Below are 15,824 nucleotides of genomic sequence, written 5' to 3'. Positions count from 1 at the left end.
GCGATCAAACTCCCGATTGGTCAAACTCCCCATTGGTCAAACTCCCTAGGGGGCGCTTTGCATATTAGGCTTTTATATATATAGATTTTTTAAATCCTCACCCGAGGATAGTTTTCCATTGATTTTTAGAGAGTGGAAGAGAGAGGGAAAGACAGAGAGAAACATCCATGTGAGAGAAACACATGGATTGGTTGCCTCCTGCACAAGCCACAACCTGGGCCTGGGCCGGGGAGGAGCCTGCAACCGGGATACATGCCCTTGACCGGAATCGAACCTGGGTGTCCCTTCAGTCCACAGGCTGATGCTGTATCCACTGAGCCAAACCGGCTAGGGCTCTTTGTAAATGTAGTCGACATACATAATTGGCCTGAAAACTTCAATAGAAGGATAAATTTAAAAGCCATGGAAGACCAGCTCTATAAAGTGATTTTCCCAGGATCTGTACCAGATGCAAGCTAACTGGCTGCCATCTTAACTGGCCGAGATTCAATAAGCTGGGCGAAGTGCCCTGCCTCCCACAGCAAGTGTACGCTAAGGGTTATAACACAAACTCCACGAGGAAAAGAACTCAGGGACGCTTTCCTCTTGGTAGAGGAAGAACTCAACCTAGTCACAAAACCAACCACAACACAAACCAACCACAACACAAAGGAAGGCTGCATAACTATTACGCGTGCAGAATATCAGCACCAGATAATGCTGGTGTAGACAACTTGTACAGTGGGGCCTTGACTTAGGAGTTGAATTCGTTCTGAGACCGAGCTCGTTAAGGAGCTCGTTAACTCAAATTACTCTATCAACTCAATGCAAAAAATCGGCGGAGAGACAGCTGGTATCTCAAAAAACTCGTTAGTCGGGACACTCGTAAGTCAAGGCCCCACTGTGTTATGTTCTAGAGCCCTTGCACATAAAATCCCCCCGACAATGTCTGCATTATCAGCTAGAGCAGCGGTTCTAAACCTGTGGGTTGAGACCCCTTTGGCGGTCGAACGACCCTTTCACAGGGGTCGCCTAAGACCATCCTGCATATCAGATATTTATATGACAATTCATAACAGTAGCAACATGACAGTTAGGAAGTAGCAACGAAAATAATTTTATGGTTGGGTCACAACATGAGGAACTGTATTTAAAGAGCCAGAAGGTTGAGAACCACTGAGCTAGAGGGTTAGTGGACATGTGGTAGAATGAGGATTTATGCAAGGTGTTCTTTGCAAAGCATTTTACTATGAAAACCGGTCAGTCTAGTTAGGAGAACACCAACTGGGCCCTAAATTACACACACCTTCATGACAAGACTCCCTTCACGTGAATGTGAAACATTTAATTTTAAAATGTTGACACCACAGCCCGGCTGGCATGACTCAGTGGTTGAGCATCAACCTATGAACCAGGAGGTCATGGTTCGATTCCCGTCAAGGGCACGTGCCCGGGTTGTGGGTCGATTCCCCTGTGTGGAGGGTGCAGGAGGCAGCCAATCCATGATTCTCTCTCATCATTGATGTTTCTCTCTCTTTCTTCCTCTCCCTTCCCTTCTGAAATCAATAAAAAAGTATTTTTCTTAAATGTTGACATTACAATATATAAAATAGCTAGTATAAATACACATCGTGTATTCTTTAGCTGCCCGGTTTTTGTGGGGTTTTTTTAGGAAACTGTAGTTGCACTGTGGTTAAGACTTGTATCTTGGCCCTTGAAAAGCCCACATCCTATCACAGCGATGCACAGTCAGACTTCGCCCCAATTGTTAAACACTTGGATCAAGTCATGGCCAGTTTTATTGCAAAACTGTACACATGTATCAATTCTAGTACCTTCCTAGCGACCCAACAAGTCATTAACCTACAGAAACATGCATCATGAGAAGCAAGAAATAGCGCCCGTCCCTTCTGCCTATTCGCAACTTGACCTTCCTCAGCAATGGCGCTCAGGTCACTGAGGTCTGAAGAGTCACTTTTCGCATTCATCCTGAGTGGAAGATGGAATGACTCCAGTACAAATGCAGCATATCATAAACACTTTCCTACAACAAAGTCACCAATTCAACCAAAGTATTCTACAGAACTTAGTACAAAACACCGTGAAAACAGCCCTAGCCGGTGGTTAGAGCATCGGCCCAAGGACTGAAAGGTCATGGGTTCGATTCCGGTTAAGGGCACGGACCTCGATTGCAGGCTCGATCCCTGGCCCCAGTCCGGGCATGTGCAGGAGGCAGCCAACCCATGTGTCTCTCTCACATCGATGTTTCTCTCTCTGTCTCTTCCCCCCCACTCCCTATAAAAATCAATGGAAAAAATGTCCTCAGGTGAGGGTTAACAAACAAAAAAACAAAACAAACAAAAAAACCCCCACCTTCACTTAAGGAAGCTCTCTCTGTATCCAGCCAGCCAACTGGAGGTCCTTGGGCATGATGGGAACTCTCTTAGCGTGAATGGCACACAGTACCTTCAAATAAACCCTCCAGGTATGTTTCACAAGCCTCCTGCAGCCCATGGATGGAGGCATTCTGAAACCCCAGGTCAGGTTTTTGGGTGTGTTTTTTTAATATATATTTTTTAATTTCAGAGAGGAAGGGAGGAGAGAGAGAGAAACATCAATGATAAGAGAGAACCATTGATCGGCTGCCTCCTGCACGCCCCCTACTGGGGATGGAGCCCGTAACTCAGGCATGTGCCCTGACAGGGAATCGAACCTTGACCTCCTGGTTCATAAGTCGACACTCAGCCACTGAGCCACACCGGCCAGGGCAAAAACCTGGCCCTTAAATAGGTACAGAATTATAAAAACTTTGGCCACAAAACTGTGCTTTCCAACACCAGAGCCATGAGCCACATGGTACTGAGCACATAAAATATGTCTAGTCCATATTGAGGTAAGCCAGGGGTGGGCAAACTTTTTGACTCGAGGGCCACAATGGGTTCTTAAACTGGACCGGAGGGCCGGAACAAAAGCATGGATGGAGTGTTTGTGTGAACTAATATAAATTCAAAGTAAACATCATTACATAAAAGGGTACGGTCTTCTTTTTCAATAGTTTTATTCATTTCAAACGGGCCGGATCTGGCCCGCGGGCCGTAGTTTGCCCACGGCTGAGCCATAAGAATAAATTGCACTCTGGGTTTTGAAGACAGTGTGAAATAAAGCACATAAATTCAAAAAAAAATGACATTATGTTCGGCAAAAGGCTGACTAAATAAAAATTTCAAGGGAAAGACACAAATATATAATAAAGCACATAAATTCTTGCAACACGTTCATATTGATGTATGTTGACACAATATTTTGGTTCTACTTAATTGAATAAAATAATCAAGATTAATTTTACTTGTTTCTTTTGACGTTTTAAATGTGGCTCTGGGAAATTTTTAAAGTCTACATATGACTGACATTTGTGGCTTGAATTAAATTTCTTGGGTATTGGTGCTATAGAGATTACTGCTATAGAAAATACCTAGTTGAAACAATAGACATCATATCCATTACACAAAGAAGCATGAGATCAAGCTATTTCAAAATCAGTAAAATAATGTCCCACACCCCTGATGTCCACATCCTCATATAGGAACCAATGAATATGTTACTTTATATATATTTTTTATATATATTTTATTGATTTTTTTACAGAGAGGAAGGGAGAGAGATAGAGAGTCAGAAACATCGATGAGAGAGAAACATCGACCAGCTGCCTCCTGCACATCCCCCACTGGGGATGCGCCCGCAACCAACGTACATGCCCTTGACCGGAATCGAACCTGGGACCCTTCAGTCCGCAGGCCGACGCTCTATCCACTGAGCCAAACCAGTTTCGGCTATTTTTAATATATTTTTATTTATTTCAGAGAGGGAGAGAGACAGAAACATCAATGATAAGAGGGAATCATTGATCAGCTGCCTCCTGCACACCCCCTACTGGGGATCCAGCCTGCAACCTGGCATGTGCACTTGACCAGAATTGAACCCGGGACCCTTCAGTCTGCAGGCTGACTCTCTATCCACTGGGCCAAACCAGCCAGGGCTAACATACCTTCTTGAGAGCTTGTTTGGAGGTTCTAGCAGGGGAGCATAGCTACTGTGCCGGTATACCCTTGACCGAGGAATGGTTCTTTCCTCTGTTGGGTAAGGTCGGCCAGGAGGACCACACAGGGAGCAGGGAGGGAGGAAGAGGACACCCACCTAGCCAGCCAGATCAGCCAAATCAACCCTGGCGATCAACGGGATGACAGATGTGGCAGCCAAACCACCCTCACATCCTATAACATACTTTCTTCATACACAATACCATGTCTCGTGGATAAATGGATGATCATTACCCAGCCCATGTTATTGAGATTCTGACATAAAAGCAAATTGCTTGGAGTGAACAATTACATGTAGAAAGAAGAGGACATTTTATCTAAACAGCTATATAGAAAGACAAGCATAGTCACTGTAAGTTCTACGTTTCTCTAATATTTAAACTCATGTGATCACAAGCAAATAAAGATTTTTTTAAATGCAGGCCAACCCAGTTCACAATCCTCCATGGTTGAGTGCATAGCTTGGAGAAATAATCCTTTGGTTAATATCATTTTTCAAGGAAGGTGGGCTTTAGTAAAAAAAAAAAAATTAAATAGGAGAGATTAATAATACCCTAATCTCCTTAGTAACTGAAGTTAATTTATAAGAATTATAAACTTTAATCTATTTCCAACTTTAAAGGCAGAGAACATCAGTCAACCAGAAAAGTATTTATGGCCTGCGACCAAAATTAAAATTGATTCTTTTTTGGGCAGAAGTGGCAAGAGCTCTGGATTGTGGGGTGGGGGGAAAGACAGGATCTAGTTCCTATTCCCGGACCCAGATACTACTATACAGCTGTCAGCGTGTCCCTTGGGCTGTTCCATCAAGCTTTTCTCCTCTACAATGTTAACGTATTGGACCAGTTGGATGTCTCTAAGCCTCTTTACAGCTCAAAAACAGCTGATGCTTCAACACCAATGCAGCTTTGTTTTATTCATTTCACTTTGTGAACATATAAAAGCATAATTTATGAAGACATTTCCGTCTCAGGTTGTGTCCATGGGCATATCTGGTAACGCCATGAAAAAAGACAGCATGACCCGACCTATAGTTTATTGGGTATTTAGGGATTTGATGTCTTCACTTAGCTTGTCGTGAACATGTTGACATGGATGATTGCCCTGTAATGAAAATAATTTTCATGGTGTTTGGCCAGAAATCTGTGTGTGATGAAGAGTAGGGTCCAAACAACAGATCAGCCTATCGGCTTTGGCAGCTTGGCCTCCCGCCTTCCTCCTAGCAGTCCCCTCCCCCTTCGATCCCTGTCCAGCAGCATTCATCACAACCAAGGCTTAACTATAAATAGGCGCTGGAATGGACATAACTGACTTGAACATGGAGGGAAAGGGCTGGGGCAGGTTCCAACTTGGCTCCATTTCGCCTCATTCCTGAAGGTTTTCCAGCAAGGTCTCAGCCTCCTGCCGGCCTCTTCTCCTTCCCAGTCTGCGCTATTCCTCCGCACCACCACGGGCAGAACTTACCGTCTTACTTTGTAGGACAATCTCATTGTCAATCTCTTTTTTTAAATATTTTTTTATTGATTTCAGAGAGGAAGGGAGAGGGAGAGAGAGATAGAAACATCCATGATGAGAGAGAATCATGGATCGGCTGCCTCCTGCACGCCCCACACTGGGGTTCGAGCCTGCAACCCACACACGTGCCCTGGCGGGAATCGAATCATGACCTCCTGGTTCATACCAGTAGGTTGACACTCAACCACTGAGCCACCTGAGCAGGCAAGCACATTGTCTTTAGTTGCAACATGTAATGCCTGTGCTCAATCCCCAAGAGATAAACACATAAAGTCATAGAGAGATGTTCGTATAAGTAATTCAAAAACGTCTAGAAGTTTTAGTTATTCTGATCGATACTCCAAATACAGAATTTGGCTAAAAGTTAAGCAGGTTTATGGCACCTTTGGTTAGAAATTGAAGACAAAATCACAATCAAGTAAGCGCAGGAAGGTAATAAGAAAGCATCTGAAGGAGTTGAACTATCGAAATAAGCCAGTCCGAGAAAGATAAGTATCACATGATCTCACTCATTTGTGGAATCTAATGAACAACATAAACTGATGAGCAAAACAGATCCAGAGACAGAGAAGCATGGAACAGACCATCAAACCTCAGAGGGAAGGCAGGGGAGGGTGGGTGGGGGTAAGAGATCAACCAAAGGACTTGTATACATGCCTATAAGCATAACCAATGGACACAGACAGTAGGGGGGTGAGGGCATGTGCTAGGGGGTGGGAGTGGGCGGGGAGAGGTTAATGAGGGGAAAAGGAGACATACTGTATATAATACTTTCAACAATAAAGAATTTAAGCCGAAACCGGTTTGGCTCAGTGGATAGAGCATCAGCCTGCGGACTGAAGGGTCCCAGGTTTGATTCCGGTCAAGGGCATGTACCTGGGTTGCGGGCACATCCCCAGTAGGAAGTGTGCAGGAGGCAGCTGATCGATGTTTCTCTCTCATCGATGTTTCTAACTCTCTATCCCTCTCCCTTCCTCTCTGTAAAAAATCAATAAAATATATATATATTTTTAAAAAAAGAACCAGTAGTGGTCAGTGTGTGATAAATGGCTCACCTGTTCACCTTTCAAATGATGGCCTAGGGAACAGAAGCATGCTGAAAATGAGACTTTTAATAATACTCTCCAGAGCAGGCGCCCATTGTACAGAAACACACATGGGGCCAGGAACTTAGCCTATTTATTTACTCCCTCCTCCCGTTCCTCATTGGCTGAGGACTATTTGGTCACCTATTTCCTAATAGGCTGCCTAGGTCTTGCTGTCTCCCATTGGGTTATTTAAAAAAATGGGTGGGGGCCGAAACTGGTTTGGCTCAGTGGATAGAGCATCGGCCTGCGGACTGAAAGGTCCCAGGTTCGATTCCGGTCAAGGGCATGTACCTTGGTTGCGGGCACATCCCCAGTGGGGAGTGTGCAGGAGTCAGCTGGTCGATGTTTCTCTCTCATCGATGTTTCTAACTCTCTATCTCTCTCCTTTCCTCTCTGTAAAAACTCAATAAAATATATTTTTTTAAAAAAAATGGGCGGGGCCTTCTCTAGTTGCCTACACCTCCCTTTGTCTAGGGCAGCGGTTCTCAGCCTTCCTAATCCCGCGACCCTTGAATACAGTTCCTCATGTTGTGGTGACCCCCAACCATAAAATTATTGTCGTGGCGACTTCATCACTGTCATGTTGCTACTGTTACGAATCGTCATGTAAAAATCTGATACGCAGGATGGATTTTCATGGTTACACATGGAACATAATGAAAGCATTGTGATGAATCACAAAAACAATATGTAATTATGTATGTGTTTTCCGATGGTCTTAGGCGACCCCTGTGAAAGGGTCGTTCGACCCCCAAAGGGTTCACGACCCACAGGTTGAGAACCGCTGGTCTAAGCGAATCTTCCTATAACCTGTGCTCTCAGCCACGTGTGCAGCTGTCATCCCCTCCCCCCCCCCCCACATCCCGTTTGCTCTGGGGAAACTCACCAGCCGCCTGGCCACATGCTGCTTCTTTTCTATGAAGACAAACCAGAGGCATGTTTCCTACAAGTGTGATGTCATAGCATGCCGAGTGCTGGGCCTTTAAGCAGGCAGAGGGAGTCGGAAATGTCTTGGGGGGGGGCGTTAAAACTCCCCTGCTTAAGATGAAGAGCTGAACCCAGACTCTAGGCTTAAAGATGGACTGGACTTGGACCCCTCTGCTTGTTACAGGAAGTTAAAATCAGCTATTGCCAATTAATTCCAGGATTTACCATTGGTTAGCAAGAGGGAGGACATGACTTTGTTCCCTAGGGTACATTTGGCAATATCTGGAATCATTTTTGGTCGTAAGTGAAGGGAAAGAAATGCTACTAGCCCTAAGCAGTTTGGCTCAGTGGATAGAGCGTCAGCCTGCGGACTGAAAGGTCCCAGGTTTGATTCCGGTCAAGGGCATGTACCTTGGTTGCGGGCACCTCCCCAGTGGGGGATGTGCGGGAGGCAGCTGATCGATGTTTCTCTCTCATCGATGATTCTAGCTCTCTATAAAAAATCAATAAAATATTTTTAAAAGAAATGTTACTGATATCTAGGAAGTAGAGGCCAAGGATGCTGTGAAGTACCTACAAAGCACAAGACAGTGCCTCACAGCAAAGAATCACCTAACAGTTTTCCTATTGAGAAATCCTGGGTTATATGAAGCTTTAGAGCAGTGGTTCTCAACCTTCCTGCCCTTTAAATACAGTTCCTCATGCTGTGACCCAACGCATAAAATGATTTTAGTTGCTACTTCATAACTGTCATGTTGCTACTGTTATGAATCGTCATGTAAATATCTGATCTGCAGGATGGTCTTAGGCAACCCCTGTGAAAGGGTCATTCGACCGCCAAAGGGGTCGCGACCCACAGGTTGAGAACCGCTGCTTTAGAGCCATGGATGCAAGATCTGTGTGTAGACCAAGATCTGGATCAAGCTGCACCTGGCTTAGAATCGGCCTCTGCAATATTTCTAATATCTCTATAGGATAGGAGCTCCAAACCATCATAAAAGATATGGGTCCAGCCCGGCCGGCGTGGCTCAATGGCTGAGTGTCGACCTATGAACCAGGAGGTCACAGTTCGATTCCCGGTCAGGACACATGCCCGGGTTGCTGGTTCCATCCCCAGTGTGGGGTGTGCAGGAGGCAGCCAATCCATGATTCTCTCTCATCATTGATGTTTCTCTCTCTCTCTCTCTCCCTCTCCCTTGCTCTCTGAACTCAATAAAAATATATTTGGAAAAAAATAAATGGGTCCACAGAGGGCCCAGGTGGGAGTCAACTAGAATATGCCAGACACAAAGCGATGCCAGTAAAGAGAGAGAGAGAGAGAGAGAGAGAGAGAGAGAGAGAGAGAGAGAGAGAGAGAGAAGACAGTGAAAAGGAGAAATATGACCCAGACTCATAAATAGTGAGGTACCTAATGGGTAAAGGAATGAAGTCAGAAATGAACATTTTGGATTCCTATTTCAGAAGCTTTGCCCTGACAGCAAAAGCATAAATGTTCCCCTGTGTCAAACCTTTTAGGTGACAATCGGATTCACCCAGTACATTTAGTTTTCCTCTGTAATCTCAAATATTGCTCAACCCAGTCCTTATCACAGTTGTGGCTTCATAAGCAATCAGGTAGCGGATTTCTTTGTACTAAAATCTAGTTTACTAATTCACTTTTCAGCTATTTCAGGTCTAGGAGTACATGTCATGAAATTAGCACAAAGCATATTGAGAAATTTAAAAAATATTGCTAAAAATATAAAACATTGCTTTAGTAAATAGTGAAGTACACCATTTCATGATTGGAAGACTCAATATCATATATTGGTCAAGTTTCCTAAATTAATATGTAAATTCAAAGCAATTCCAAACAAGATTCCAACATGATTGCTCAGAAATGTAATAAGCTTATCAGAAAACTTACAGGAAAGAAGGGTCCAAGAATAGCCAAGAACATTTTGAATACCCAGTTCATCAATAGGACGAATTGATATTATTCTTATAGAATAGAATATTATATAACAGTTAACACTAGAACTATGATGAGTAAAGAAAACACATTGCAGAATGATACCTATAAATTAATACCACTCATAGAGATTTTTGGTTGTTGTTAATCCTCACCCGAGGATATTTTTCCATTGATTTTTAGGGAGAGCGGAAGAGAGAGGGAAAGACAGAGAGAAACATCGATGTGAGAGAAACACATCAATTGGTTGCCTCCTGCACGAGCCCTGACCAGGGTCCTGGCCGGGGAGGAACCTGCAACCAAGGTACATGCCCTTGACTGGAATAGAACCCGGGACCTTTTGGTCCACAGGCCGATGCTCTATCCACTGAGACAAACCGGCCAGGGCAAACATTTTTTTAAAAACATGCACATGCGCAGTTTAGTCCTAAGTATATAAGTATACAGGTCGCAATAAATTGTCGTTATTCCCATGTTTCTCCCAGTTGTAGTGAATAATAATAACGCAGTAGTAGCAACACTGTAATTAAGCCAAAGTGATTAGAAGCAAAACCTGCCTCCAAGTGTTGGCTCTGCCCTTACTGGTTTTGTGACTTTGAACTTATTATCTAATCTCTGAGCCTCAGTTTCCACATCTGTAAAGGGAGGATTAACAGAATTTACTTAAGATTAATGGGAGGACAAAATGCAATTACTGGTCTAACTCACTCAGTACCTGGTCTGGTAAGTAATAGTGCCTCATTAAATGATGATTGTTATTGTTACTCTAGAAACCATTTCCCCTGCGGAGTTCAGAGGCTGTGGCCTTAGCAAGCTCCAAGCCTTTGGATAGCACGAACCATTCAGAACAAAGCTACTGCTCCCACAAATTTCAAATTCTAAAGGTTACTTTTCCAGTCAACTAACTCCCTGTCTTTTGTCCCTGTCTTTGGACCCAGAGGTAAACTTTCATTAACAACGTAGTATAAAAGTATATTGAACGTCACTGTAAATTTGAGAGGAAAAACAATGAAAGATGAGCCATTGTCTTTGCAATAAATCACTTTGCTATCTGATTGTTTATGAAGCCACAACTGTGAAAAGGACTGGGTTGAGCAATATTTGAGATTACAGAGGAAAACAAAATGTACTGGGTGAATCCGATTGTCACCTGAAACGTTTGACACGGGAAATGTTTATGCTTTTGCTGTCAGGGCAAAGCTTCTGAAATAGGAATCCAAAATGATTTCATAGACAATGATTTGAAAGTGACAGAGAAAATTGTATCACTATAACATTGGAAAAGCAACTTTCCCCCGTTATCATCTCTGATTCAGGAAAGCTATAAGGGAATCTATACAAAAGTGATCGCATTATTATCTGCTGTTGGAGGCGGAAAGGATTTCTTTGTGAAAGCTTTTCTAGTCTTTTCACAAAAGCATCCTTTTAAAATACTATATTTTGGGTATGTTTTGCATCTGTGCAGACAACAGCAAGACTATGTTCCCTTCTATGGTACTCTGCAGCAAGCTGACTATCAGAGCATAACGAAATTTCTAGTCCTAGCTGGTCTGGCGCAGTGGGTAAAGCATCAGCCTGCAGACTGAAGGGTCCTGGGTTCAATTCCGGTCAAGGGCACATGCTCAGGTTGTGGGCTTGATCCCCAGTGTGGGGGCTGCAGGAGGCAGGCGCTCAATGATTCACTCTCATCATTGATGTTTCTCTCTCTCTCTCTCTCTCTCCCTCTCCTTTCCTTTCTGAAATCAATAAAAATATTTTTTTAAAAGAAGAAACTCTACCCATACTCAATGTTAGGTACCACTGTGAACCGGAATAATGATAACCACTTCCTCCAGGGCTCCCCAGAAAATGCGCCCCAAAATCTGCTACATCAAAGCAAGTGGGCAATGTCAGATTAAGTCCTTTTCCCTAATATGGAGACTTTCCCCGAAAATAGATCTAAGGATAGTTTGGCAAAACTAGAATTGTGTTCTCCCTGTTTAAATAGTTCAGATGCCTGTATTCTCTGTTTTGCTATCAGCAGAAAATAATTATGTTCTAATCATTCCATAACTCTCAACCATGGCTAATTTTGGTCCGTTGTCTACAATGAGTATTTCATTATCTATATCTTGTGATCATCTCATATGCTTCAGAGACTATAGTATGCATGTGCAGAGGGGTGGGGGTGGAGGTGGGTGGGTAGGGGTGTGTGCATGCATGGGCGCACACAAGTAGGAGAGTGTGTCTTGCAGGTCCTATATCTTTATTTATCTACAAAATTACTTAATTTATCCCAAGAGAAAACGAGGAAAGGAGGGGATTTGCCACTTTCCTCCATCTCCACCTCTGTCTTCCGCCCTTACCTTTAGTGACAGCAGCATCAATGCAGCCCTTAGCCTCATAGTTCCTCAAATTCCTCAGGTCCAGAGACCTTCCATTTAACATATGTCCTTAGCCTTTCTAAACCTCCCCTTTATGTCTCTTTTCTTTTTTGAGAGAGAGAGAGAGGAGGAAGGGAGAGAAAGAGAAACATCAATCAGCCACCCTCTGCATGCCCCCCACTGGCGTCTGAGCCCACAACCCGGGCAGGTACCCTGACTGGGAATCGAACCAGCAACCCTTCAGTGCATTAACACTCAACCAACTGAGCCACAGCGGCCGGGCCATTGTCATTTTTAACACATTCATTCATACAACAAATATGTATTATTTATGCCAAGAATTGCACTTGGAGGTGGGGTACAATAATAAGATCAATATGGCCCCTGGCCTAATTGAGCAATTATGAATATGGAATATACATATATTTTCCATATATACTATATATACATATATATGTGTGCATGTATGTATGTGTGTGTGTATATATATATATATATATATATAGTCCCAAAATTCACGCAAGAAGTAATTTTGATAGAAAACACAGGTTTATAATTAAAAATTGTAAATTTTTCATTGAGTCATAAAGTATATAGTCTAGGGTTATGTATGGAATAGCACATCGGGTAAATGGCCTCCACGGCTTTGCTGGCACATAGGCGAAGCCATGGTCCTCATTGGTCTTCCTTGTCCCTGCTCCTGGGCCATCACTGGTACTTGGTGATGCTTATCCAATTGAAGGGATTGACATCAAAGGGCAACAGATATTGGAATCTGATTCAATAAACCAAGTAAAATTAGGCTTTTATTTGTTGTTGTTAATGCTCACGCAAAATTCAACTCTTGCGTGAATTTTGGGACACCCTATATGTCCTCAGTAGGACACTGAATTCTGAAAAAGAACTTTGCTACATATCACTCCTAGCTCCCCGAGGCAGATGCCATTATGAAAGCACATCCTCCCACAACCTGGAGGGCAGAGCCACTCCCGTGCCCAGGAAGCTGCTCCCCGAGGCACCCGGTGGCCTGGGGGGGGGGGGGGCTGGGCTGAGGTTCCCCTTCACACACCCTGAAGAGCCCCTGCCAAATCTGACCTCATGTCTTCACCACCAACACACAGCTAATAATAGCTTCTGCTCTTAACTTACACAACACAATTCTTAAAGGCGATCTTTGAGAACCAGCCAGCCGTCTGGAAGGAAAAGTTCCAGAACCGCCCCAGTAACTACTACCAGAGTCCAACTCCCCGCAGCCGCATGGCACTTCCAAGTTCCACCAGCAACGTCCTTGGAAAGAAGCCAAAGCTCCCCAACCAGTGTGGGTGTGTGTTCAGCCTGGAGGTCAACGCTGTTAATTACCCCCGCCAGCTTCTGTTCTCCCAGCATCAGCAAGAGATGAACATCTTTCCGGATCGGATGGAGAAAAATGTGTAACCAAATATTTCATATCGTTATGTATATTTATACCAGCGGTTCTCAACCTGTGGGTCGCAACCCCTTTCACAGGGGTCGCCTAAGACCATCGGAAAACACATATGTAATTACATATTGTTTTTGTGATGAATCACTATGCTTTAATTATGTCCAATTTGTAACAATGAAATTGGGGGTCACCACAACATGAGGAACTGTATGAAAGGGTCGTGGCATGAGGAAGGTTGAGAACCACTGATTTATACATTACTGTTAGTAGAATTTGGCATGTGTTTAGTAGCTCTGAGGGAAATATTTATGTAAAGTGTTACATTTAGTCATTAATAAGCTAACGTCTCTTGTATTTTTTAAATATTTTTATTGATTTCAGAGAGGGAGGGAGAGAGAGAGAGATAAAAAGCATCAATTATGAGAGAGAATCATTGATCAGCTGCCTCCTGCGCGCCCCCCCCCCCCACTGGGGATCAAGCCCACAACCTGGGCATGTGCCCTTGATGGGAATGGAACCCAGGACCCTTCAGTCCGCAGGCTGACGCTCAATCCATTGAGCCAAACCGGCTAGGGCACATCTTTTGTGTTTTTCATCCTTCAATTCAACAATCAAATTATAACATCTTCATTCCACTATTCAGACTATTAGTAAAAGCAGAACATTCATCCAAGAAGTTCGATTTAAGTGACTTCCAAAAGGGCTGATAGTGAATTGTAAAGACATCAAATTCCAGGTAGAAAAGGACTGTAGCCTTTATGAAGGCAAGGATCATGTCAATTCTGTTCACAATTGTATGCCTAAGCCTAGTGTAGTTAGCTGGCATGAACTAGGTGCTCACTAAACATGTGATGTTTAATGGATGGATGGATGGATGGATGGATGGATGGAAAGGTGATGAATGCATAGATATGGCTCTGTATTTATTTGGATTGGTAGAGGAAAAGTTAGTAGAAACGAATCAATGAGCTAGGGAAAGATTCCTGTCCCACATTAATGATGCTATTCCTATGGTTGGCAGTAAGACAAAATACCCTGAGGAAGGCTTAGAAGTTGGGTGAATGACGGTGTAGATCCTGGAGTGCAATGTTAGGCCAATAATATCATCTTTCGGGGCCCATTCCTCATCACTAAAACTTCATTTGGAGGGTTACTGAGAGGATGAAATGAAATAACGATGAAAGAACTCACTGGACCGCCAGGCAGTGGTGTTAAAATGCTGGAAAGAGATAAAATAAAGAGGGCATAGAGAGAGCTTCAGAAACTGTGGGCTCTTGGAAATCTGTGACCGCTTCCAATGTGCACAGATAAAAGACCTTGCTCTATGTCTGTGTCGCAGCATTATGTCTTGAAGCAAACTGCTTCTCAAGATGAACTGTGATCATCTCTCCCCTAAACAGATAAAATGAAGTTTCTTTTTACCATCCCACGGTTCTCCATGTTGCGTGTGTTCTAGCATTATTTTAAAACATCGCAAAATGTGGGCAGAGAGAGGCACAGAAGTCTAGAGCAGGGGTCAGCAAACATTTCCTGTAAAGGATGGAGTCGTAGCTCTTTTAGGCTTTGAGGGCCATACGGTCTGTTACAAACTATTCAACCCTTTTGTTGGAGCATGGGAGCAGCCAGAGACAATAGATAGAGAAATGGGTGTGCGTGTGCGCCAATAAAACTCATTTATGGACACTAAGATGTCAATTTCATGTAATTTTCACATGCCATCAGATAGTCTTTTCTTCCCCCCGAGACATTTTCCAATTTTTGGCACGCGACGCAGTGTGCAGACGATGTTTCGTGGAATTGTACACTTGAAACCTGTATGGGCTCGTGAACTAATGTCTCCCCAATAAATTCGATTTTAAAAAGGAAAAAAATATTCTTCTTTTGATTTTTAACAACCGTTTAAAAATATAAGACAGTTCTGCCGAAACCGGTTTGGCTCAGTGGATAGAGCATCGGCCTGTGGACTGAAAGGTCCCAGGTTCGATTCCGGTCAAGGGCATGTACCTGGGTTGCGGGCACATCCCCAGTGGGAGATGTGCAGGAGGCAGCTGATCGATGTTTCTCTCTCATCGATGTTTCTAACTCTCTATCTCTCTCCCTTCCTCTCTGTAAAAAATCAATAAAATATATTAAAAATATAAGACAGTTCTGAGTTAGCAGGCTGTAAAAAAGGCACGAAAGGCTAAAGTTGCCCCACGGGCCATAGTTCAGTGGCTCATGGTGTAAAGCAAGCTGTTGTTTGAATATTCACTGCAGTCCTTTAATGAGTGGGGAGTACTTGATGTTCTTCTGATGATCCAATGGTAAAGGTCTAAAAGGTTAATACTTAGCCCCTTCGTGTGGGTGATTAGTGCTGAGCGTATAGAGTGTGGGTTCCAGGCTTGGAACACACATGTATTCTTTTTTCTTGAAATTTTTATTGAGGCAGTTATAGATTCACATGTAATTGTAAGAAATAATAGAGATGAGTCTACCCGTTTA

At 43.4% G+C, this 15,824-nt stretch overlaps 1 protein-coding gene across 2 annotated transcripts in view; it reads right to left on the bottom strand.

Moving 5' to 3' along the window:
* Window positions 1-15,824, bottom strand: part of ARHGAP6 (Rho GTPase activating protein 6) — a 502,460-nt gene that overhangs the window by 455,379 nt on the left and 31,257 nt on the right. The gene's annotated exons all lie outside the window — the stretch shown is intronic.

This window comes from Myotis myotis, unplaced genomic scaffold, assembly GCF_014108235.1.
Source record: "Myotis myotis isolate mMyoMyo1 unplaced genomic scaffold, mMyoMyo1.p scaffold_m19_p_4, whole genome shotgun sequence".
Lineage (NCBI taxonomy): Eukaryota > Metazoa > Chordata > Mammalia > Chiroptera > Vespertilionidae > Myotis > Myotis myotis.
This window is presented reverse-complemented; position numbering and strand designations above follow the sequence as displayed.